General features: G+C 40.7%; 1 protein-coding gene across 1 annotated transcript in view; it reads left to right on the forward strand.

The window, feature by feature from the left end:
• The window catches only part of Arl15 (ADP-ribosylation factor-like 15), a 375,540-nt gene that overhangs the window by 449 nt on the left and 350,383 nt on the right, over nt 1-24,708 (forward strand). The gene's annotated exons all lie outside the window — the stretch shown is intronic.

Here is a 24,708-nt window from a genome sequence, read left to right on the forward strand (position 1 = left end):
GCCCCCGCGGCCGAGCGGCCCCTGCCCGAGGCCGGCTTCCTCGCGGCGCCCGCCCTCCGCACACGACTTTGCCCGGGAAGCTGGAGTTTTCCGCTCTCCCTTTGGAGCAGAACTCCAGGTACTATTAAAGAGCCATAACCAGAATGGCTCACTAAGTGCCCGGCGGCCCCGGTCATTTGGTTGTGATTAAATCTCGAAAGCGATGACCTCGGTCGCGGGGGGGATTTCTTAAAAGCACATTAGCCCTATAAAGCACACGGGACCAAACTACATTGCGACCTGGTCGGGTCCCGGGCAGGGCTGGGTTGGGAAGGGGACGAGGCATTGCTCTACGGGGCTTGATGGTGTTGCCCCGATCGCCACCCGGGTGGTGGTTGTGATTGTTGTCGCTTTAGGCCAGGCTTGATCTGAGAAGTTTAGGTGGGCAAAGTGTCAGCACAGTCCCGGGACGGGGCGGAACATTGTTGTCAGAATTGACTCGTGTGTATGTTTGTGGAGTTATGCAAGCACACGATGTTTTTGTTCCAGAAATTATATTTCCCCCCACCCCTACAGCTTGCCTCCTGTTTGTGGTCAAAGCTGACCGTCATTGACAGGAGCTGTGCTCGATCCTAAAAGCAATGACTGTGTTTCAGGTGTTAGGTTGAAAGGCTGGCCAGTGCTCTGCAGAGGTGGAGCGGAGGGGACGTTAGCCCCCCCCCCCCCCGTCATATTGCTGGACGCGTAGCACTAGGATTTCCACTGCAGATTCGGCCTGGCAGAGATTTGCCAGTGCCTTCTAGGAATTACACTTAAGGCTGTGCTGAGAAAGATGGAATACTTTCCGTGATCAAGAAAGGCTGGGCCGAGGACTGTTTCTGTGAGGCTACCTGTGTTGGGTTTGTTTACATGTCTACACGAATGCAGTGTTTCCCCAAAAGCTTCACAGCTTGAACTGGTGGGGGCCGGATGGTGACTGCGGTGGATGCTTGGCTTGGGGAATGGAGCCCAGCACAAAGTTTTGAGTTCCAGTTCGGTTTACTTGTTTGTTGGTGTCAGTAACTTCTGTCTTTGTGATCAGGAAATGATATCTACCTGCTAATAGTATAGTCAGTTACGGGAGCATTCTTTAAATACAGGGTACTCTCTAGGCTAAAAAGTGACTAGATGTGTCCAGAAGATTCCTTTCTCATTGAAGTGATTGATTCATTTGTTCTTTCTTCCTCTTGCAGTTTGCCCAAATTAAAAGCAAAGTTTGTGGCGGATAATTACCTATACTATTGGAAGCTAGTTTTGGATACTTGTTAATTCATGTGCTTCTGATCGGTTTGTTTACTGAGTTTTAAAATTGTACACATTGCATTACAGAACTGTCCTTGAGATGCCAAACCCACCAGAGCACTTGGTGAGAAGATTCTGAAAACTCTGGCTAATCACTCAGACTAGTCTCCAGTTAGACAAGTCTAAGGGTAGGTGGGTGGATATTTGTGGGCTCAAGATTACTCTAAAAACACATTAGTTTTCTTGCCAGTTTATTGATATCTTCGTTCCACAAACAGTGGGCCCCAATATAAACTTTGCTATTTTGTCTCATCTAACACCCTAGTTTTGCTTTAGTAATATAATCATTGTCCTATTACTTCTACCATGCTTTCAGAAATTCACAAGTACAGTGAAACAATCCCAATAAAAATAAATGAAAAAAAATCTTAAAGGAAATACTTCAGTTTTTTTTTTGGGGAGGAGGGGGAGGCATTGGTCATGGGGTGTGAACTCAGGACCTTGTCATTGTCTCTGAGCTCTTTTGCTCAAGTGTAGCACTGTACCACTTTGAGCCACAGTGCCACTTCCAATACTTCAGTTTTTGAGAGTGTGCAAGGAAACCCTCGTGAGCACTTTTTAGAAAGTGGACCTAAAAACAAACAAATACATAAATAAATACACAAATAAAAATTTTAAAGTTGGTTGCTGGTAGCTCATCCTAGTGACTGAGGAGGCTGAGACCTGAGGATCACAGTTCAAAGCCAGCCACAGCAGGAAATCCCATTGGAATTTTGTCTCTAATTAACCAGCAAAAAGTGGAGCCTTGGCTCAAGTGGTAGAATGCTAACCTTGAGTGAAACACCTGAGGGACAGTGAGAGACAGTGTCCAAACCCCAGTACCAGCACAAATAAATAAATAAAAAGTGAACTGGAGGAAGAAAATCCCCAAATCAAACTCAGCCCTCTGAAGGTTTTTTTAAAATTATATTTAATTTTTGCTTATCAACTTTCAGTAAAAGATGTACTATATTACTTCTGCTTTTCATATTCACTTGTTTGCTTCTTCATTATCCTGATATGGTGTTTAAAATCCTGTTTCTGAAAAATGCAGAATCAATTTCTTTGTGTCATGAATCTTTTAAAAGAAATCAGTTCTGGAGTTCTTTTTATTACCTTCCAGACCAAAAAAAAAAAAAAGTCTTTCTTTACCAGTTGGACTCCTGATTTTGCTGACTAGGCTGCAGTAAGTGCCCTTACCTTGAACTTGAGAAGAGTAATGGTGTTCTTGTGTTGCTGTTGGAAAGGAGAGCTGTGTGTATGTGTCTTTTGTCCATTGTTGTTTAGGTTCAATGCTAGCATCTAGCCCATTTATTTGGAGGAGAGGGGAAAGGTGAAAGAGAAAGGTAGAATTGCTATTTTTAACGGCTTTTGATAGCATTGAGATGGTCAAAGGGAACATAACTCTCTGATCTTTAAGGTGCACTTAAAATTCTCAGAGGTGACAGTCAAGGTGAAGGGCAGGTAATAATACCTTCTTAGTTAAGACAGGATTTTTATTGTCTTCGGTTCTGGGAAATAGTGGTAACTTGCAAATCCTAAATAATTACAGGTTATCACTCAGTGTGGTGCCTGACTTGGTTCCTGATGTGTAGTTAGGGCCTAGTATTTCTTTGAATGAGTTGAGGGGTGGAGTGAGGGACAGTTCTTTCCTCAGCTGCTTCTAAACAAAGACAAGATAATATCTGTTTGGATTAGGCTACTTTGTTCTGGGGAATGTAGAATGTATCTTTTACACTTTTAAGATGATCAAGATAGTCAGGTTGACAATTTTAATCTGAGAGTTTATTTTCCAGCTGATATGGAAAGTTACTTCAAGGCTACAACCGTTTCCCCTTTTTCTGGGGATACTTGGAGTTTACAGGCCATGTTCACACCTTCCAGGACTGTGGGTAAAGATTTATCTGTCATTCTAACAATCAATATCGGCGTTCTTTGCTGACAGGTAGAGCTAGCAAGACCTGTGTGGAGCTTTTTGAATAAAGAAGAAGAAAATATACTCAAGTTACAATGAAAGAGAAAAACACATTTCCCAGGTTTTTCTGGAGGTTGGACAAAATCAACTTCTAGATTTCTTCCAGTTCAAAATGTTCTTTTTCTTGTGACTTGTGGACATAAATGAGTCTGGATTTTACCTCTCCTATTCTGTGCTATCAAAACAACAGTAATAAAGCTGGTTACATTTCGTATAATGGCAGTGATGATATAATGAGATAGCACAGGGAAATTTATTTATAGACAGCATATTTCCTTTTAGATATGAATTGCTGATGTGTTGTGATTATGTGGCTGATACTGTCCTTTTTCATCCTGTGGAATGACTACTGCTGCTTAGTGGTAAGTGTTAGGCTGCCTTTGAAACTACTTTCAGGATATGGAAAGATTAGGAATGGTCATCACCAAGACTATCAATGATTATTTAATACCTATAAAAATAAAACCATACTCAAAAATATTATTTAACTTGTTCATCACATGTATGGGACTCTGACATTGTGAATGGCCTTGAAAGTCTTGGAGGATGAGTTATGACGGTCCAGGGATTGTAGGACTAGGAGGCATGTGACAAGACGGGCTTCCTTCCTTCCTTCCTTCCTTCCTTCCTTCCTTCCTTCCTTCCTTCCTTCCTTCTTTCCTTCTTTCCTTCCTTCCTTCCTTCCTTCTGTGCTGGTTCTGGGCTTGAACTCAGTGTGTGTGCACTGTCTTCTTGACATTTTTGCTCAAGCCACAGCTCCACTTCTGGCTTTTTGTTGGTTAATTGGAGATAAGAGTCTCACAGACTTCCCTGCTTGAGCTGGCTTTGCACTATAATCTTTAGATCTCAGCTTCTGAGTAGCTAGAATTATAGGTGTGAGCCATCAACGCCTAGCTTTACCTTTGCTTTCTAGTTTATTTTTCTTGTGTATATTTCTTTGCTTTTTTGCAAACTCAAGTGTAAAGGTAGACCTGTAAATATGTCAAAAATACTTGGTTCGTCTTAGAAGCTAATTGTGCATTGTATTTGTGTATTATGTTTATGGTTTAATAAAGTTCTTTTAGTGAGATCTCTTCTTCGTACTCACTGGTGACTTGGCCCAGCCCATTACTCACAGGCTGTATCTGCCATCATAAAATTTGTGTCACTGGGGAAGATCTAATGAGAGAACTGGATAGATCATCACAAATCCATCACCACTGACAAGACAAAAACCAGCTAAGCAACCAACTCAAAACCAAAACTCTTGGTGCAGTGCCAAGGGTGGAGTCCACAGGTACTAGATGGTTGCAAAAGAATCCTTTAAAAGCAGGAGCAAAGGCACATTTGTGATTTTGTATGTTCATTTTTCTGTGAACTAAACTGTGAACTTACTCGAGGTCTTAGCTTCCCTGCTCATGGTTACCACTGTACTACTTGAGCCATGCCTCCAGTCTGGCAGTTTGCATGTTAATTGAAGATAAAGGCTCTCCAGTTTTTCTGGCTGGCTATGAACTATCATTTTGCAGGTCTAAGCCTCTTGAGTCACTAGGAATATGGTTGTGAACCATTGGTGCCCAGCTTTGTGAACTGAAATTTTTTGTTGATTAAAAATAGTATGCTCTTTGCCAGGCACTGGTGGCTCATGTCTCTAATCCTACCTACTCTGGAGGCTGAGATCTGAGGATCAAGGTTCAAAGTCAGCCAGAGCAGGAAATTCTAAGAGGCTCTTATTTTCAATTAACCATTAAAAGGCTACAGTGGAGCTGTGGCTCAAATGGTAAAATGCTAACCTTGAGTAAAAAAATTCTGAGACAGTGCCCAGGTCCTGAGTTCATGCCCCAAGACCAACACCTCTCCCACCAAAAAAAAAAAAAAAAAAAAGCTTTTCAGCCTGGAAGACTATGAACAGGTCAAACTTTTTTCAGTCTTAATTTCAATGAATAATTCACATTCACATAATAATTCATGTTATGAACCTGATAAACAGAAATCTACCTCTGTGAAGTTCTCATAGCAAAAATAAATTTTTAAGAAAATCCATACCATTGGGGCTAGGAAGGTGGCTCAGTGGTAGAGTGCTTACCTCCCATGCATGAGGCCCTGGGTTCCATTCCTCAGCACCACATAAGCAGAAAAAGCCGGAAGTGGTGCTGTGGCTCAAGTGGTAGAGCGCTAGCCTACCTAGAGCTGAAGAGCTGAGGAACAGTGCCCAGGCCCAGAGCTCAAGCCCCACAACAAGTTAAAAAAAAAAAAAAGAAAACCCATACCATTAATAACAACACCTTTTACAAAGGTGTTAGGTCTACCTTATAAGTTTCTGTTGCTCTAGTCTTACAGTATGAGTCTGAGGAGAGACACATCATTCTTGCCTCTAGGCCTTGCCCTCTGATGGATGCTTAAGTTCCATATTGGTTGGTGTGTGGATAGAGGTACTAGAGGGGAGAGTTAAGACTGGGCATTATCATTTGGAGGGTGGGATGATCCTCAATATCCATGTGTTGGAGGCCTCTTCTTTTTTTAATGCCAGTCCTGGGGCTTGATCTCTAGGTCTGGGTGCTGTAGCTGGGCTCCTTTTGCACAAGGCTCCACCTCTGGATTTTTCTGTGATTAATTGGAGATAAAAGTTTCCCAGACATTCTTGCCCAGGGTGGCTTCCAACCCTCAGATCCCAGCCTCCTGAGTAGCTGGGATTAAAGGCATGAGCCACTGGTGCCCGGTGGAGACTTGCATCTTAACTGTGATAGTGGTATAGTGACGGTGGGACCTTTAAAGAAGTAAGCCTTGTTGGGAGGCCTTTAGGGCAATTAAGGGCATGCCCTCAGAAGGCACGTGGGACCTCAGCCTCTCTGGCTTCCTGGTGTTTTTCTATCCACATGTGATCTTCATCCCCCTGAGCTCCCCTCCACCAACCTGCTTTATACCACAAGGTTCTCTCAAGAGCCCTAGCTGATGTTGTATTGTGTCATTGAATCTCCAGAGCTATGAGCCAAATAAATTTCTTTCCTTTAGCCTGCCACAGGTACTTCTAAACTAGCTATCATCTGCGGATTACTTACCATGTTCAGACAGTCTAATAAGTCATGGCAATAAAACTGAGACCCAGGGAGGTTGTGTAATTCCTTCAAGTTTACAAAACTAAGCAAGAAGGTGAGCTGGCATTATGGTTTCTGCTTTCTATGGGACAGTCATTCTCTTTTGTGCTTTTTAACATACCAGGAAGCTGGTGTTAAAACGGTTAGCACTTACTTGGAATTTGTACAACATGCTTCATGAAAATGCATTTGTTCCGGTCTTTGAGGGTTTCATATCCACGGATTCAACTAACATTGAAAATATTGGATAATAGTTGTGCTGGTGCTGATCCATATAATTTTCTCTTATTTTTCTCTGAGCAATAGAGTATAACAACTCATTTTCCTGTGGGTGCGTATGCCATTGCTAGGGTTTGAACTCAGGGCCTAGCATTCTTTTTTTTTTTTTTTTTTGGGTCCAGTCATGGGGCCTGGACTCTGGGCCTGGGCGCTGTCCCTCAGCTGTTCAGCTCAAAGGCTAGTGCTCTACCACTTGAGCCACAGTGCCACTTCTGGCTTTTTTCTTTTTGCTTATGTGGTGCTCAGGAATCGAACCCAGGGCCTCATGCATGCAAGGCAAGCACTCTACTACTGAGCCACCTTCCCAGCCCAGGGCCTAGCATTCTTGCATGGCTTTTTCACTCAAGGCTGGCGCTCTACCACTTGAGCCATACCTCTACTTTTACTTTTTGTTGGTTAATTGGAAATAAGAATCAAACAGAGTTTTACTTTTCAGGCTGGCTTCAAACCATGATCTGCCTCCTGAGTTGTTAGGGATTACAGGTGTGAACCACCAGCACCTGGCCAGTATGATGGCTGTTTATATAGTATTTACATCCTGTTAGGTGTAAGAAATGTAGGGATGATAGGCTAGTTTGCTCATAGATTACATACCAATGCTCTGCCATGTCATATAAGATATTTTGGCGTCTGTGGATTTTGATCTAGTTGACTCCTGGAACCAATCCCCTGTTGGTACCAAGGAATAACGGTACTCCTTGTTTAGTAGATGGGTGCCGAATAATGCTTTATTCTGCATTATTTCAGGGCTGCAAGCAGGCTGACTGAAGTCCCTCCTTCTGAGGGACTCCCAAGTGGCCAGCCCAGAGAAGGCTGGCTGGAAGGTGAACTGTGTGTGTGCTGAGCGTCACATCCCACAATGCCCTAATTCTGGTCACTGAGGTGATCTTGTCTCTAATGTGCCATCAAGTGACCACGATGCATTTCTATGCGTCCTTGTTCCTGAACCTCTAGTGTCATTTTCAGGAGAATGTTCTTGCCTGACACAAGCACCAGTTCTTTTGGAAGAGGTTCCTGAGACGTAGGGTCTATTTTCTAAGTTTGCTATGCTTCCTCACCAGTGCTACTTCGGAAATGGGGGCTGTCTAAGAGACTAGGCCCCAAGCAGTCTCCTCATGGCATCCACTGTGAGGGATTTATTTATGGAGTTGAATGGAGAGAAGAAAAGATTTCACAAAAGATCTATTAACTGTATTGTAGATGAGAAATGGGAGTTTGCCCTGTTCACAAGTTCAGTTAATGATGCTGTATTCATCAGTTTTCTATTGCTATAAGGAGTAACAAAAAAGATAAAGAGGGGATTGTGGACCAGGGTTTATGCAGAGGGTTTAACTTATATCACTTAATTTGATCCTTCCACAGTTTTGTTCACCAGGTATTTTTGGCTCACAAAGGATTCAGTAACTTAGAAGAGAGGGAACTTGAGGCTCTGAAAGGCCTCAAGCTGAGCTGAGACTCTCCAGTTGAGGGTCATAGCTTTGTGTGTGTGTGTGTGTGTGTGTGTGTGTGTGTATTTGATATATTTTTTTTTAATTTAATTCTATTGTCAAGGTGATGTACAGAGGGGTTACAATGACAAACATAAGGTAATGGGTACATTTCTTGTGGAATATTGTTCCTACCTCCTTTTTCTTCCACTTTCCCCCCACCCACTCCTCCCATCCCAAGTTGAAAAGTTCATTTCCAACATTGTGTCTTGTAAGTATTGCGGTTGCATTGGTTCACACTTTGACCTTGGTTTCACCGTTTTGTTGTTCCCCTTCCCTCCCGGAAATCAGATAAATGTATATACAAGACACAGGGTACCAAAATCAAATTCTGTGACAACTGGGGATAAACTAAAGTGGAAAAGAAAAGAAAGAAAAAAAGAAAGAACTTTATGTACCGTGTGAGGGTCATAGCTTGGGTTTGAGTCTCACTTGTCTGATAACAAACCCTTGCTTTTACATCTGGGTTTTCTGAGAGGTCCTTGGCAACACAGAGATAGCATAGCTCCCACCAGGACCGGTGTGGGTTTGTGCCTGGAGGTGAGCAATCATACCCATTCTCCTTTACATTTTTCACAAGTGTTGACTTCCTGCCCTTAGCCTCACAGCCCAACATACCTGCATGCTTTTGAATGTAAGTGGCTATTTGAAAAGTTGAGTTTGCAGGGGACTGCTGCAGCCCTTATTAATCTAGAGAGGGATTCATGTGGGTTGTTTTGCTAACTGGATAGCTACCTCACTCACCTTGTTACTTTTGGAGAAGGGTGTGAAAATCTGAAATTTTTCTAGAAACCTCAGTGGCACAGAAGACCTGCACCTTTTCCAGTCAGCCTAGATATGGAGTCAGGTCCTACATGAAATACAGGTCTTTCAGGGTTTTATTTCTAATTATGAATTATTATATGCATGCAAAAAGGTACAGGAAGTAACAAACATATACCTCTTGTCATGATTCAAAAGATGTTAATGTTTTGCTATTTTAACTTCAAAACTGTTTTTTTTTTTTTCCCCCTTTAAGAAAAATGGTCCTTTAAGGCCACAATCAAAGCCTTCTGCTTGGTTTGTACTTTCCTCTCTTCTTATTAGTGGTCATAGCTGTTCCAAAGTCACTGGTTATTCTCTTGTGTGATTTTCACCATTAGGATATGTAAATGTATGTGTAAACTATGTTCAGCATTCGTATATGGTAAAGCAGTCTTACTGAAATTGCAACATACCACCTTTACCTTTATGTAATTCACATTTTTCCTTCCCTGTCAAGATATTTGAGATTAATAAATGTTGTTGCATGAAGGTTTAGATATCTATGTCGTGTGTCTGTTTTTGATATTGCCATTTCAGGGACATTTTGATATGTATCTTACCTGAATTTGGTGATGAGTTCACAGAAGGGACTGAGTGCTGATTTTGAGACCTGGATGCCTGTGTGAGTTGTTTTTTGCGCTAAATGGAAGCATATAATGGCATATTGGTACATGCATTTCAGCTTTTAATATGATTCATCAGTCTGTTTTATAGTTTTTAGTCATTCTCTAGTCATATCAACAGATGTACTGAATAGATATATGTACACATGCATCTAAATATTTTTTGTATAAGGACTAAGATTATTTTGATAATGTGTCTACTATTAAAGTAAAAGCTGAATGAAAAAAAATTGGGGAGTAGAATAAAGAGCAGTGGAGAAGCACTCTAGTATCCCATAGATAAAAAGTGAGCATGCAGTATTTTAGTGTCTGACCTTGTGGCCATGATGGGAATCAACAGGGCTTCATAATGAAGATTTTATGGGTCCTTATTTTATTTATTTGCTTTTTTGGTGCTAGTACTGGGACTTGAACTCAGGGCCTGAGCACTATACTTTAGCTTTTTCACTCAAGTCTGACACCCTACAATTTGAACAATAGCTCCACTTCTGGTTTTTTGGTGGTTAATAAGATATAGACTCTCATAGACTTTCCTGCCTATGCTGTCTTTGAACTGTGATCCTTAGATCTTACCCTCCTGGATAGCTAGGTTTACAGGTATAGCCACCTTTGCCTGGCTAGTGTATAAATCTTAACAAACTAATGTCCAAAGTGAAATTTCTTAATGGGAGATAGTTACATGTAGTTCCTCTAATTCTTTAGGGGTTGCTTTATGATCAATTCTAGAAGTAGAAAATTTGTTGGATCAAAATCAACCTGTATGTAAAAGCTTGATACTGATTAAATTACTTAATATTTGTAATGCACTTAGAGTAATGCTTGCACATAATCACTCATTGTTTATAATAAAGTTATGTAATGATGGTGATGGTGATGCTAATTAGTACTTATTGAAAGTCTCCTTTGTACTACATTCTGTGGGAAGTACTTAATAGGTATTCATCTGTCAGTCAGTCCTTTCCGCCACCCTGTCAGAGGTGGAGGAGGAGCTGCTACTTCCGTTTCACGGTTGGGAAGACCCAGGATCAAGAGTTGAGTAATCACCATTGATTGCCTAGTTGAAGGATTGGGCACAAGTCTGTAATCTTAATCTACATTTCAAGTCTGGGTTTCAAGTCATTCTCAGGTATCCCTGCTTGCTATCTGTGTGATACAAAGTTTTTCCTGAACCTCAGTCCTTGACAATGTGGAGAAATCAGGGGAGTGTTGCAAAGTGATTAAAAAAAAATAATGTGAAGAATTAACATATTGAAATTCTATGCTGTATGTGATTTCATTCAATCTGCTTATGGGATTCATCCAGTTTGTTGAATGAATTAGTAGTTTGTTTTCTTTAATTGCAACTTAATAGTCTATTTTATAAATTTGCTATTACTGATTTTACCTAATTATTTTGTTGGTAGGCATTGAGATTATTTCCAATTTGTTACATTTGGTGTGGAACTACTACAAACATCCTTTGATGTGTTTTGGTGGAAATTTGCTTCCACTGCTGTTGGATATAGGCCTGGAGTGGAATTTTGGGGTCATAGGGTGTGTGCCTATTTAGATTCACTAAATATTGTTAAACATTTCTCCAACATGATTGTACCAGTTAGGTTCCAACCAGGAGTGTGAGAGACCACAGACTATGTTCTTGCTGTCAGGTGTTTGATATCATCAGACACTTTGTACCATTCCATTCTGATGAGTGTGTACTCCAAACAAATTTGAAGTTGCCCAGAGCTGCTTCTAGTTATCTGGGCAGGAGAACAACATAGTAAAAAAGGATGATAAGGCAGACTTTTTTTTTAATCTGGCGAAAGGACTTAGTGTATTCTGAAATACCTACATGGTTATTATTCAGTTCTGTTTCACTTGAAGATTCTGACATGCTGCAGAAATTCTGTGGGAGTCATTTAACCTAATTCTGTTCCTGCCTTTGTCACTAAGGGAGAAGTGGGCAAACCATTAAGTATTATTGTCTTCTGTTTCTTTATAAGATGGGTTCATTGAATGATCATCTCAAATATCTCATTTATTTTGATTTTTTCCTCAGTTTTATTTTCTTGGAATAATTATCATTGTGTCTATTTTTCTAGTTTTTTTCTAATTGTATGGTTTCCATGATTATAGAGTTGCCTAAGTAAATTATGATTTATGCATTACCCACTCAATTTATAATCCTATTCTGGTTTTGCCTGGCAAGAGGGATATACAAGTGGATGAAATGTTGTGCTTTCCTTAAGTTAACAATACTCTGGCACAGTGAAAACTCATCTGTTGACTTTTGGAGTAACACAGTCTATCTAGAGGGAAATAAAAGTTACCAAAGAAGCATAGGAAACAAGAACTTAGTATAGACTTCAGGGCCAAGGGAAAGCCCCATTTTGAATAAGCAACATTGAAGTCTGGTAGCATTGGCTTAGTGACAGGCAAGGCCAAGGCCAGGAAGGTAACAGCTACACAGAAGGCAAGTAACCCTTGGGTTGGAGGTGAGTAACCTTACAACTTTAAGGGCTCTGTGTGACTGGGACAGGGTTTGGAGCAGTGGCTTGATTTTGAACATGAAGTCCAGCTACAGCCACATAGTAGAAATCTAAAAGTTTACCTGGAGTGACTTGGTCAGATTTGACTGTGATAGGGAGAAAGATGGGAAAGGGAGGACAGATTGGAATGAGATTAGTTGAGGATATGCTGTCTTGATCAAGGAATGAGATGATGCTATTCATAGCCAGAGAGGGACAGAAGGGATGTAGGAAAAATAGATGGGAGTTTAAAGACCACTTAAGAATTGCTAACATTTTGTCCTTGGGTAGAGAAGACAAGAACAAATCTGAGATCTAGTTGTCAGATTTGTGGTTTGAACATTATTTTGGTTATCTGTTACTCAGTAAGAAACCATCTTAAAACAGTGACTTCACACAGTGACACAGACTTATTTTACTCATGGATCTTTTGGTTGACTGGATTCAAGCAGCTGTTCTTGCTCAATTCCCTCATGAAGTTACCAGATGATGGTTGGGTTGACCTGAAGGCTTCTTCATACTCAAGTCTGGCATTTTGGCTAGAAACATCGCAACAACAACTGGGTGTTGGACAAATATGGTAGACATCTGAGAGCCTCTCTTTTTGTGTGTTCTTTCTATGTGGTGGCCTCAAGATAGTGATATTCTTAGTCAAGGATGAAGTCTTGCAGTGTTGTTGTCCTAAGAGAAGTATCTGTTCAGTTACAGAGGCAAGAGACAGACATTTCTTGGTGGGAAGGTGGTTGAAAAATCTATGGATATAATTTAATCCCATCAAAGGCATTAAGGTGACTTAGCAGGGTCATATACTATAATAGAAGAAAAGGCTGGGAGAGAATGTGAGGAGTTTGATTGTCAGAGTGACCAGGATTGAGCTGTTTGTGTAAAGTCCAAGCTGACACTTTAAGTAGGTAGATGGAAATGCAGTTTCAACACCTAGCAGTTATTGTTACTTTCTGTCTATGGTACCATTTCTTTTATTGGTATTTTTATGTGGAAGCAGCATTAAGTATTTTTTCAAACATTTTTCATTTACTATTCCACTCTAGAGATTAGGAAACTAAGGCTTGGAGAAATTCTGTACCTCGCCAAGGCATAATGGAGCCAGAATTTGAAGGTAAGTCTGGCTAATGTCTGGGCTCACTCACATTCCTATTCTCTTAGTTGAGGACAGAAGTCATGGTCACAAATTGGGTTGGATTGGACAGAGCGGGAGGGGAAGAACCCTAGGGAGCCCAGTGCCTCACTATTGGCACGTAGTGGGCTCGTAGTTTTGATGGGATCACCATGAGAAAAAGAACCTGAGAAGGAAGTAGGGAGAATGAGAACGAAAAGAATGATGAAAACTTGGAGTGTGTGGTCAAGCAGGCTGAGGAGAGGCTGTTTCTAGCAGGAAGAAGTGGTCCATTCAAGCAACACTGCCTAGAGATCATGGCAGATAATTCTGAGAAATGACCCCTGATTCATGTTAGTTGTAAACTTGGCCCGGTGAGGGCAGGTTGGAATGGGGGAAGTCTGCTCCAATTCATGTAAAACATTTTGCCATGAGAGAGCAGAAAGGGGCTAGAATTAGAGGGGGCAGGAAGATAGGAGGGAGGGTTCCTTTCTGAGAGACTGGAGATGATGAAATGCTATAGGACTGTGCAGGGCATGACTGAAATGTGGGGTAGGGGTTTGATCTGAGTAGGACTGAGTCAGAATGAAGAATAAGGGTGAGGATGATCAGGGAAGCAGGGGGTCGCTTGTATGTGGTGTTGAAGTCAACCCTGACTTAACAGTGATGCATGTTTAAATGGTTATGAGAATTTTTCTTCTACTCTTGTAGTTTGCAGTGGGTGACAGTTAACTGGTCCTGCAGTGAATTGATGGGTAGCTAGTGGGGTGAAAGAGTTTGGGACACTGGCAAGAAGACACTTGAAGTGATGAATAGCAAGCTGTGAAAGTGGAAAAGAAGGAGACACAAATAGAAGGCAGTGCGTACAGGTGGTTCTGATGAAACTCAACAGTTAGTTGTTTGAAAAATGCACTATGGTCAGACAACAGAGTGAATGGATTTATGAAGGTTGCAGGTGTAAACTTGTTGTTTCAGGGGAAGCTAGTAAGCCAGTAAGTAAGAGAGCAGGGATTTCGATTCAGGAAAGCTGGCTTCACTGCCCTCCTTTTTAACCAGTATTCCTTAGTTAATGAGACACCAGTGGCTGTGGCAGAGGGTTCCATCAGAGGGTTCAGAAACGCTATGGACTATCTGAGCTTGTCTGGTTGGAGAAGAGTAACTGTACAGTGTAATTTTTGCTCCATAGAATTTCACTTAGTGTTTCCCTGGTGGAGGCTGGGGAGAGGTCAGTCATGCTCCATGGAGAATCCCAGCTAAACACACACAGCTCATTGTCTTAACTCTTAAGACTGTTCTTTTCTGTTGAAAGGGCTTGGGCCTCAGAGAGTTCTAGTTCCTGAGGAATGGGTAGGCTGGACTTTCTCAAGGGACTTGGTTGCTGTCTGGATCTGCTACACAGCTGGGTCTCTTTTGACTTTAGGCTCCTGGGCTAGAGAATTAAGTTGAAACCAGTTGGGCTGGTAGCATTGAGTCCGGGAGCTGATGAAGATGTCCTTTCTGCTGTCATGAAAGCTGGCCACAGAGTTTGGGTCATGTAGACAGTCTGCCTAGGGCTGTTTTGTTGGAGCAGCCTTTATGGACATGTCTGGGACAAGAATATAATTTCCAAATGATTTGTTTCTAAAATGACCAGTGTGATCCTTAATGAAAATGATCAGTGAGTATAGTATTGCAGAAATATTTTTTGTACTTTTTTATTGTAAAAATGCTATACAGAGGGGTTATGGTTACATGAGCAAGGTAATGAGTACATTTCCTATTGAGCATTGTTGCCTCTTCCTTTGTTTTCCCCCTACCATCCCTTCCCTCCCACCTCCACAACTACACTCTCCCCCCTCGAAATTGTAAAGTTCATTTTCAACATAGTGTTTTGTACATCTCATTGTTACAATGGGTCAACCTATATCCTTATTTAAGCATTTTGTTTTTTTCCTTCCCCTCCCCAAGTTAGAGAAGTATATATATAAGAAACAGGGCACCGACATCAAATACAGTGAAAACAGGGGTTATACCATGGGGGAGGAACATACAAAGCAACAAAAAAATCACATGGTACATTATAAATATGTTAGGAACAATAGCAAGAAAGAAAAAAGATATTTGTATCCCTATCTTGGGGTTCATTTTGCTTAACATCATCAGCTTTTGGCCTTTTCTGCTTGTCCTACACATGTACTAGTAATTGCAAATAAGGGAAACCATGGGACCTGTGTTTCTTTGGACCTGGCTTACTTTGCTTAATACAATTTTCTCCAAATCTTTCCATTTCCTAACAATTGGGGCAATGCCATTCTTTCTGATGGAGGCATAGAATTCACACACACACGCACACACACACACACACACACACACACATTCTTTCTGATGGAGGCATAGAATTCACACACACACACACACATTCTTTCTGATGGAGGCATAGAATTCACACACACACACACACACACACACACACACACACACACACTGATCCATTCATTTACTATAGGGCATCTGGGTTGGTTCCATATCTTACCAAATAATGCTGCACTAAACATAGTTGTGCTGGTAGCCTTAGTATGGCCTTGTTTGTGATCCTTTGGGTAAATGCCCCAAAGTGGGATTGCTGGGTGTAGGGGAGCTCTATGTGGAGTCTTTTGAGGAACCTCCCTACTTCTTTCCAAAGTGGTTGAACAAGTTTACACTCCCACCAATAATGCAGTAGGGTTCCCTTGCAGAAATAATTTTTAGAGGGGACTTTATATTCTCCCCTACTCTCATTTAAACCTCTGCTTGTCTTTCACTAAAAAGCTGGCAAGAGTCTCCTTCCAAGGCTTCTCCTGTGGCTGCCTTAAACATTTAGGCCTTTGAGACACAGAAAAGAGGTACGTGGCCAAGGGCCATTGGTGCTTAGATCCAGTCTGCTTAGCCAAGGTTCCCATTGTAAATGGGCATAGAGGTGCCCAGTGGGTCAGTCAAAGCCCTACCTAGAGTCTCTGTTCCTATATCTGTTTCAGGATACCACTGAATGTCATAGGGCAGGGCAGGGTTATGATCCTCTTGGTGTTTCCTGAGTTTGACATAAAGGACACACAGTAGGTGCTAAGCTGGACCAAAATGCTGCCTGAGGAATGGTTAAAGACACTGAGTTTGGAGCCAGACTGCCCATGTTTGCATCTAGCTCCATCCCTCGTATGTTGTGTTGCTTCTGTGCCTCAGTTTCCTAATATGCAAAATGTGCATAGTAATGGTACCTCCTTCACAGAGATAACATATTTTGGTATACAGTAATTGTATTTACAGTGGTGATCCAATAAGATTTTATCTCCTATATTGTCAGCTGTTCACACAATACCAAAGTTGTCCAACAGGATGTTTCTTAGAATACATCCCTACAGTTGAATAATGCTCAACTCTATGCATGTGTAATTTAACAGTGCTATAAGTACTATGCAAACATTTACTCTTATCAAATTGTGCCTTTGTATATAAAACAAGGACATATGTAACTGTCATCACTAGGAAGATTCTGTTCAGTTTTTTTCCATACCAGCCTTTCAAAACACACTCTGCTTCCACCTACTAAGCAAAGTGTGGTGTAACTGGGTTAAAGATACTGCAGCTGCTTGTCGGTGTCTTAAGTGGCAGCTATTTCTGATTTATAGGGGTGAAAGGTTCTGGCATGGCACATGGTGGCCCACATTCATCCTCAGGCCAGTGCTGCCTACAGCTGTTAAGTAAGCTCTGGCACTGGCATGCCTCACTCTCATCCAAAGTAGGCAAGTTGTCTGAGGTCCTACTTTAGAATCGTATGATTGCTTGGAGCTTTCTGCTCCTCTTTTGTTGGAATCCAACTGTTTGAAAGTCAGCTTTTTGCTTTGGAGAACTTTCCTCCCTCAGATATAATTTACTGTCTGGCTCTTTTTTCTTAACTTTATGAACATTTCCTGAGAGGCAATATTGGAAAGAACACCTGGCTGATTTATTGGTGAATGCTGCTGTTCTTCATTTTGAATGTTTCCTGAATGTCCTTGGTTCTTGTTTCATGTTGCTGTGTTGATTGTAGAGAGGCTCTCATGATTATTAGATGATTCTCTCTCTTTGTTTCAGTACACGTAGAAATACTATACTTCTTTACTGGTAATTTTTTTTAGTGTAATGTAATTTTTCTCTTTTTTTAAAGGTGAATATTTTACAATGTGGGCTACTTAGAATCATTTGCTTACTTCTGGGTTTTCTTTGCATATTCTGGCTGGTTGAGGGCTGGGGGCTACAGACTCAGGTTGCATTCAGGATTGCTTTTTGAGCCTCAAGTATAGCCTCTTATTAGTTAGGTGGACACAGTCTGCCATTTTTCTGCAGCATGCAGGTGTAGGAAATACATTCTTATGCTTAGCATAAAGACATCTTTGTTTGGGGACAGTGCTTAGCTGTATAGGTCATCTTTGGAAATACCCATAAGCGAATATTTTCCATTTCTTGTCTGCTTTATATTTACTGTTTTATCACATAGTTAATGATATGAGATTAATAGTTTATATTGAATTATTTCATGTTGTAGACTTTGTTAAAATTCTTTTTGGCTCCAAAGCCCTTTGTTTCATACTCTTTTTTAGCTTAAATGCACATCAGCACAATGAAATGTTTTATTTTTGTTCTTGTTTTTTTTTTCTTTTGGTCTTGTTTGTTTAAGGGGGGCACAGAAATGGATGAAAGAGTGAAAAACTGCAACAGTGATACTTACTAGATACTTACTTGTTGAAAATGAACTACACAATTTGTGGGTGGAGATGGGAGGGGAAAACTTGGAGAGAACAAAGGAAGGGATGACATTGTCCGGAAAGACATGTACTTAGTACCCAACTTATGAAACTGTAACTCATCTGTACATCACCTTTATAATAACAATAAAAATATTAGAAAAGGTGGAATTATAGAATTGTGCAAGATATGATGCTTATCTTTAATTATTTCCTAAAGGTTATCTTAAGTAAACCAACATAAAGATCCATGATTATACAGAAATGATGGTGATAAAGAATCAAGAGAATTTATAAAACAGCTCATTGATGATTTGTTTCGTCCCTCATTTGCTTCAAGCTAGTTCTTTTTATTCCCAGATCTAGAGTTTATTCCTAAATCTAAGAGTTCAGCTGGGTATAGTGGTATGCACCTGTAATCCCAGCTACTCAGAAAGTGGAACTAGGAGAATTGCAGTGTGAGGTTGGCGTGGGCAAGAGCCTGAAATCCTATCGGCAAAACAAACTAGAAAAACAAAAGGGCTTGGGAGACAAGCACTCTACCAAGTGCAGGCCGATGAGTTCCATCTCCAGCTCCCCTGTCCTACAAAAATTTCATCTTTGATACAAAGATTATTTATTTCAGTTGCTTTCTGTATGGTGGCAGTTAGTACTGTTAAAACAATAGGAGTGCCAACAGTAAGATAAATATACTTCAAGGAGTGGGGTGTGGGGAAAGTGATCAAGACTAAGGAATTTTGTTTGGGTCCTTGATTTTACTTCTGGTGTAATTCCTTGCATGGTAATGAACTGCTAGGTTAAAAAAATTGCACTGAAGGATGGATATCAGATTCATTTTGGGAAAAGAAAAACCCTAATCCCCCTTCCTTTTATCCTCTGGTTCTTTCTATCTGACTTCTCACTCTCAGAAATAATTATTGAAGACTTAATATTTGGCAGGAATTCTAAATAAAATAGGCATAGTCTAGGTGGCTCCAGTATAAATGTGACCTTATTCAAACAATAACTAAAGCAAAAAGGTCTGGATCTTGACTTAAGAAGTTGAGTGCCTTCCTAGCAAGTCTGAAGCCCTAAGTTCAAACTCCAGTACTGCTAGGAGGGAAAGAAGAAGAAAGCCCCAAATTTCTTGATTAGTGTCATTTGCTTCTAGCAAGGATGAGATAGTGCGTGGCTGTTAGTATCATTGTGGAGTTAGGGGCCTCAGACACTGAAGCATGTTCCAAGGAAATTGGTTCTGAAGTTAGCTGAACACCAGAGGCAACCCAATAAGGTCTTGTCAGCCTGGTGGCTGTGGGTGGGACTGTAATTGCTGTCAAGATGCTCTCAGGCTGTCTTTAGCAGGGGATGTTAAGACCTAACTTGTGAAAAGTTGCTCTGGCTGCTTTGTGGGCAGTGAATTAGGACCAAGAGGATACCAGGGGATCTGTTGGGGAAGATTGTCCTTGTCTAGGAGTAGTTGTGGGTGGCATTGCTCAGGAATTGAGAGAATCTCTTTGCTAAGCCTTGATGTTTGTTGATACGATCCAATAGGATTAGTAGGCTTTTTATATCCAAAGACCAACTCGAAGTTCAACTTGAGTACCTTTTGCAAGGTCGGTTTCCATTGGCCACTGAAATATTTTGAGGACTTAATATAGATAGACCTCAAGGAAGAGACTTGAAATGATTAAGTTCAAGGAACGAACCCCTAATTGACAATGCTTAGGATTTTAGAAGGGCAGTGTTGAAATTTGGTAATTATAGCAAAAAGGAGGTGAGGGGAAAGGAATGGAAAATGAGTCTGTATTTTGGAGAATTAATGTTACTTCTAATAATCTAGTGAGCAATGTATAACAAACTATTATAAAAATGACACAAAATATTAACATTGAGAATTTAAATATTGAGTAATCATTGAATGACAAATTCTTATATAATATAGATTCAAAAACATCTTCAGTCTAAACAGAGGCCATTGCCTATCTGGATAATGCCATGAGGTCTGGCTAGGGATGAGTGGTGCTCCCTCTCTCTCTCTTTCTCTCTCTCTCTGGTGTCAAGTGCTGGCCCTGTTGGCAGCATACCGGGTGCCACGCCCTCAGCTTCTGTTTCCTCCTTTGGGGGAACCTCCCAAGTACTCAATTGTGGTGATAGGATGTGCACTTGAGAGGTCACTGATGTCAATCCTGCAGTGTAGAGTGTAGATGACATTGGGAGAAAATACCAGAATCTGAAACAAGGATGAGACGGGGCATCCAGAGCAGCTGAGAGACCCCTGTGGCCTCCCAGGCCTCTTTGTGTAGGTGCTGGGCAGAATTAGCATGGCTAGAGCATAATGCAATCTATGCCTGGAACATAATGCAATCTAATAAACACAAATTAGATCGTATTGAGTTCCTTTTTTTTCTTTACATATTCTTTAAAAACTTTTTTATTGCTATTATAAGGTGATGTACACTGGTTACAGTTACTTAAGTCAGGTGAAGAGTACATTTCTTTTTGGACCCCTTGTCACCCCTTCCCTCACACTCTCCTAGTTCTTCCCTCCCATCCCTTCCCACAAGTAATATAGTTCACTTTTGAGTTCCTTTTTATAGCTTCTTGAATTCTCATCATGCCCTGTGAAGTAGGTAATGCTACTGATCTCATGTTACGAGTGCCTGGAGAAGATGGAGAGGGGTGAATGATTAGCCCAAGTCCTCCAAACAGTAAGTTGCATGGCTAGGAGTAGATGCTAAGAAGTCTGACCCCCAAATCTATCTTGATGCATGCTTCTCAATCCTTACTTGTGGCTGCCCAAGAGAGTGCTCGAGGCTCTGACTTCTCGGGGTAAAACACAAACCTAGTGTATATTGGAAATTTTGGAAAGATAGCCATTGAAGGCTTCTCTTACATCCTTTTAAAAAATGTTCATAGTATTATTATTAGAAGGACCACATCTTCTCTCAAAAATAGCAATTCCAAGATATACCCTTTTCTCTATAGTCTGTTCTTTTGTTTTTCTCTTTAGTACTTGTGACCATCTAATTGGTTTTTATGTTGTGTCACACTGGAATGGAGGCCCCATGACAACAGAGACCTTATTCTTTGTCTAGACTCCAGTATATGGGACCGTGCCTGGCAATACATTCAATACATACATACATACATACATATATATACACACACACACACACACACACACACATATATATATATATATGCATACATACATTCTTATACACACAGTTTAGTGAACGGTATTAAAGCCAAATCCATCTGTGCTTTCATCTTGAATCATCTAGAGGATCCACTCCATCCTACACTTGGGCAATAAACTATCCCAGGGGTCATCAGTGGTCTAGTGGGTTACAAGGTAAGGCAGTGCTCTTCTAGTTGTTATCATGTATGGAAATCTCTTGCATAATACTAATGAGCAAGATATTTTACTGCCTTTAAAAGATAGGTTGCAAGTCTCCCAGAATCTCATGTGTTTACAAACATCTGTTTCCTTTCTCAAGTCAGAATCAGGTAAGTTCCTTGTGGGCACCAGCCAAATATTGATTAAGAGAAGATGGAAAGTCATCCTCTTCCTACTGGATTCCATTGTGATTGTTGCTGGCTTATGGACCAATGACCTGCTAGTGTAATCCTGTGCCCTGTTGTAGGTATTTGTGTATGGGAAAAGGATCAGGGTTTTTGTGAAAGTGTTGTTATTGGTAAGTAACTGGTAAAGTATCAGCATAGACTATTTAATTGGCCTTAGTAGTCATAGTATTTGTTGAATTGTAAAACTCATGTCAGCTGACTTTACTTCCTTTGATTTTGTTTGTATTCACTTTCTCTGATGATTAAGAATATGGCTTTCACGTCCCAAAGACTGGGGTTAAATTTTTGATTCTGTCCCATACTAGCTGCTGTTTTCCTATATAGGGTTACTGTAGCCCCTATATAGAAAAACCTGCCACTTCCTTTAACTGACTTTAAGGACTGTCCTTCTTATTGACATGCCATTGTTGAATTTAATTCTCTCATTCACTGTACTACTTAGGAATGATGTTTTGTATTCTCTCTACCTCACTTTGTACTCCTAACTGCATCATTCATTCTCTTGTTCAACTCAAATTGAGGAGGGGGGAGGGAAAGAGAGAGAGAGAGACAGACAGACAGACAGACAGACAGACAGACTGAGAGTGTGGCCCTACCTTGCTTTCCCTACTAGGTCTCATCATGATTGTTACCAGCTAAGGGACAGGTGATCTGTTAGTCTCGTCTCATGTGGTGTCTTGTTTGCTGTCCTTTTCTTCTGACAGAGGTAGCAAGAGAACAGACACTGACCCACAGTCTCCATAATCATCAAGAGAAATTCCCTTGCTAGGAAGAAAGAAGCAAATTTGGAAATAAAGGTACTTCATGATCTGAATAGATTGCAGGGAGAATTTGACAGCAGTGACCAGTAACTGATGCTAGCTTGAAAAGTGATAATTCAGGAGGAAAAGGAGGTACTGAGGGCATATCCAGCTACCTCCAAATGCTTGCTCAGCCAGTGATGTTTCCTCTTCTTCTGCACCCACTTTCACCTGGCTAACTCTCTATTTTTTAAGGCTCAACTCAGGAGGTGCTTCTCTTCTAGAAAGACTGTTGTGACATCCCTAACTATGGATTGGGAAGTTCTCTGTTTTCTGGAAAGAGTTTTTGCGTATCTCTTACGGTGTTGAAATTGTTTCCAGTGCCCTGTCCATCACAGGAGTGGGAAGTCACTGATCTGTCCTGAGCTGCAAGAGCCTTCTGGCAGAATTTGGTCTTATTTATCTTTATATACTTAATATTTGCATAAAAGATCCTATCACATAAAGTGCTTGATAGTTATTTTTTCCCTTGATTTCTTTTGGGTTGAACTTTCTAATCCACAATGTCTGGTAGAAAGTGAAGGTATAAATCCTCCAATGCAAATTCTACATATTATTTTAATTATACTAAATTAAAAGAGATTTCTTTCTGTCTCTTCCATATGTTTTAATCCAAGTTTTCAGAAAGAGAACTATGTTTACCTTTAGCATTTGGGCCCTAATATGTTTTTCTTGGTACAGCATATGTGGTTTTTAGTAATGTTTTACAGATTGTTCAAAATTTTTTTTCTGATATGATTTGTGCTTTTTTTTTGGTGTCAGATGTGGGTCTTGAACTCTGGGCTTGGGCGCTGTCCATCAGCTCTTCAGCTCAAGGCTAGTGCTCTACCACTTTGAGTCACAGCACCGCTTCTGTTATTCCGGTGGATAATTGGAGATAAGAGTTTTACAGATGTTCTTGCCCATGCTGGCTTTGAACTATGATCCTCAGATCTCAGTCTCCTGAGTAGCGAGGATTAATGTGAGCCACTAGTCTCAGGCTTGATTTGCTCTTTTATTTGCTTATTTTGCTGATTTTTCAGATCTACAGTTATTCTTGTTAGATGGCCTTTCAAATCTTTGTGATTGAATCTCACCAAGGGATCATAGGCTAGGATGATTGTTTAGAATTCCTTTGTAATTCTGGTGTAGATTGCTTATAAGGTACAGGTGCTTTTGGGATGCTGGTGAACCTGGTATAGCGAAAGACACATCTTTGAAAAAATGTCCAGAAGCTAATTAGTTTGGCTTTTTCACACATGTGAAAGTTTCATTTCAGGTTGATTATCATCATCCTAGTCTAAAGAGGCAATGAAATAAATGTTGGGCCAAAGCTTCCACATATTGTTAACAAAACCTCATTTTATTTTGTAATGAGTTTTTTTTAAGTTACTTATTTCCCATGTGAGAAAAATAGCTTCTGTGTCTGCTAAACTTTTTTTTTTTAATTTAAATAATGCTCTGTTAACATTTGCAGCAACAGCATTGACAGAAGGTCGGACTAGTTCTGAAGTAGGTGGCATTCACAAGCACTTACTTCCAGTCTGGAGGAGTGAGTGAATTATAATGACAGACTCGTCCTTTACTCACAGAGGATGCCACCCACATGGCACTTGGAAGCTGGAAGTGGGTCTTCACTTGCCAATGCCCTAAGACCTGTAGGTGTACTCTTCAACCTGTTGAGCAGGGATGCTGCTGAGAGAAAGTACTTGCTTTTGCCCCCACCTTGCTTGGAAATAGATGATCCATCAAGGACATCAAGGACATGTTGTTTTGTCATTCCCCATCCTCTTCCTTGTTTACCAGTTTTTCCATGTTACTTCTAGGATGTGCCACTTGGTCTGAGGAAGCCTGTTCAGGAGTAAAGAGGTATTTGTAAAGATTAAAGGTTAGAGAGAAAGACGAGAAGGAGATAAAGAACAAAAAAAAAATCAGAAAATAAGTTGAGGGTTTCAGGGTAATGATTTAGGCAATTTGGGTAGCAGCACTTGAAAAGGAAAGAGTAAAAAGTAGATTTTTACTAACTAAAGAATAAGCATTTGTTCCCATTTAAAGGTAAATCCTTTTGAAAAGAGTTCTACTGTTTTGACAAATACTACAACCCTTTCTTGTGTCCCTGGGGACACAACTTTTTTAAAATGAAGGATGTGCTGTCTGATTTGGATTGAGTTAGGCTGAGAGAGGCACAGAACAATCTCTAAACAAGTCAGGTTTCTTTCGAGTTCATGCTCAACGTCCCTGTGGAAGAGGAGGTCATGGCCGCTCCACCATTTCCATAGCCCAGCACTCTCTTCATGCTTCACTTAGCTTGTCCACCATTCATTCCTGTATTCCCTCACAGGAATGCTGCCAGAGCTGGCCTAAGTCTCAATTACAGAGAAGAGCAAAAAGGACTGTTCTTTAAATATTCTTCACTATGTCTCAATCTCTGGGAACTCTGTCACTTCACATCTAGCTCCAAGGA

The sequence above is a fragment of the Dipodomys ordii genome, unplaced genomic scaffold (genome assembly GCF_000151885.1).
Source record: "Dipodomys ordii isolate 6190 unplaced genomic scaffold, Dord_2.0 Scaffold41, whole genome shotgun sequence".
NCBI classification, from domain to species: domain Eukaryota; kingdom Metazoa; phylum Chordata; class Mammalia; order Rodentia; family Heteromyidae; genus Dipodomys; species Dipodomys ordii.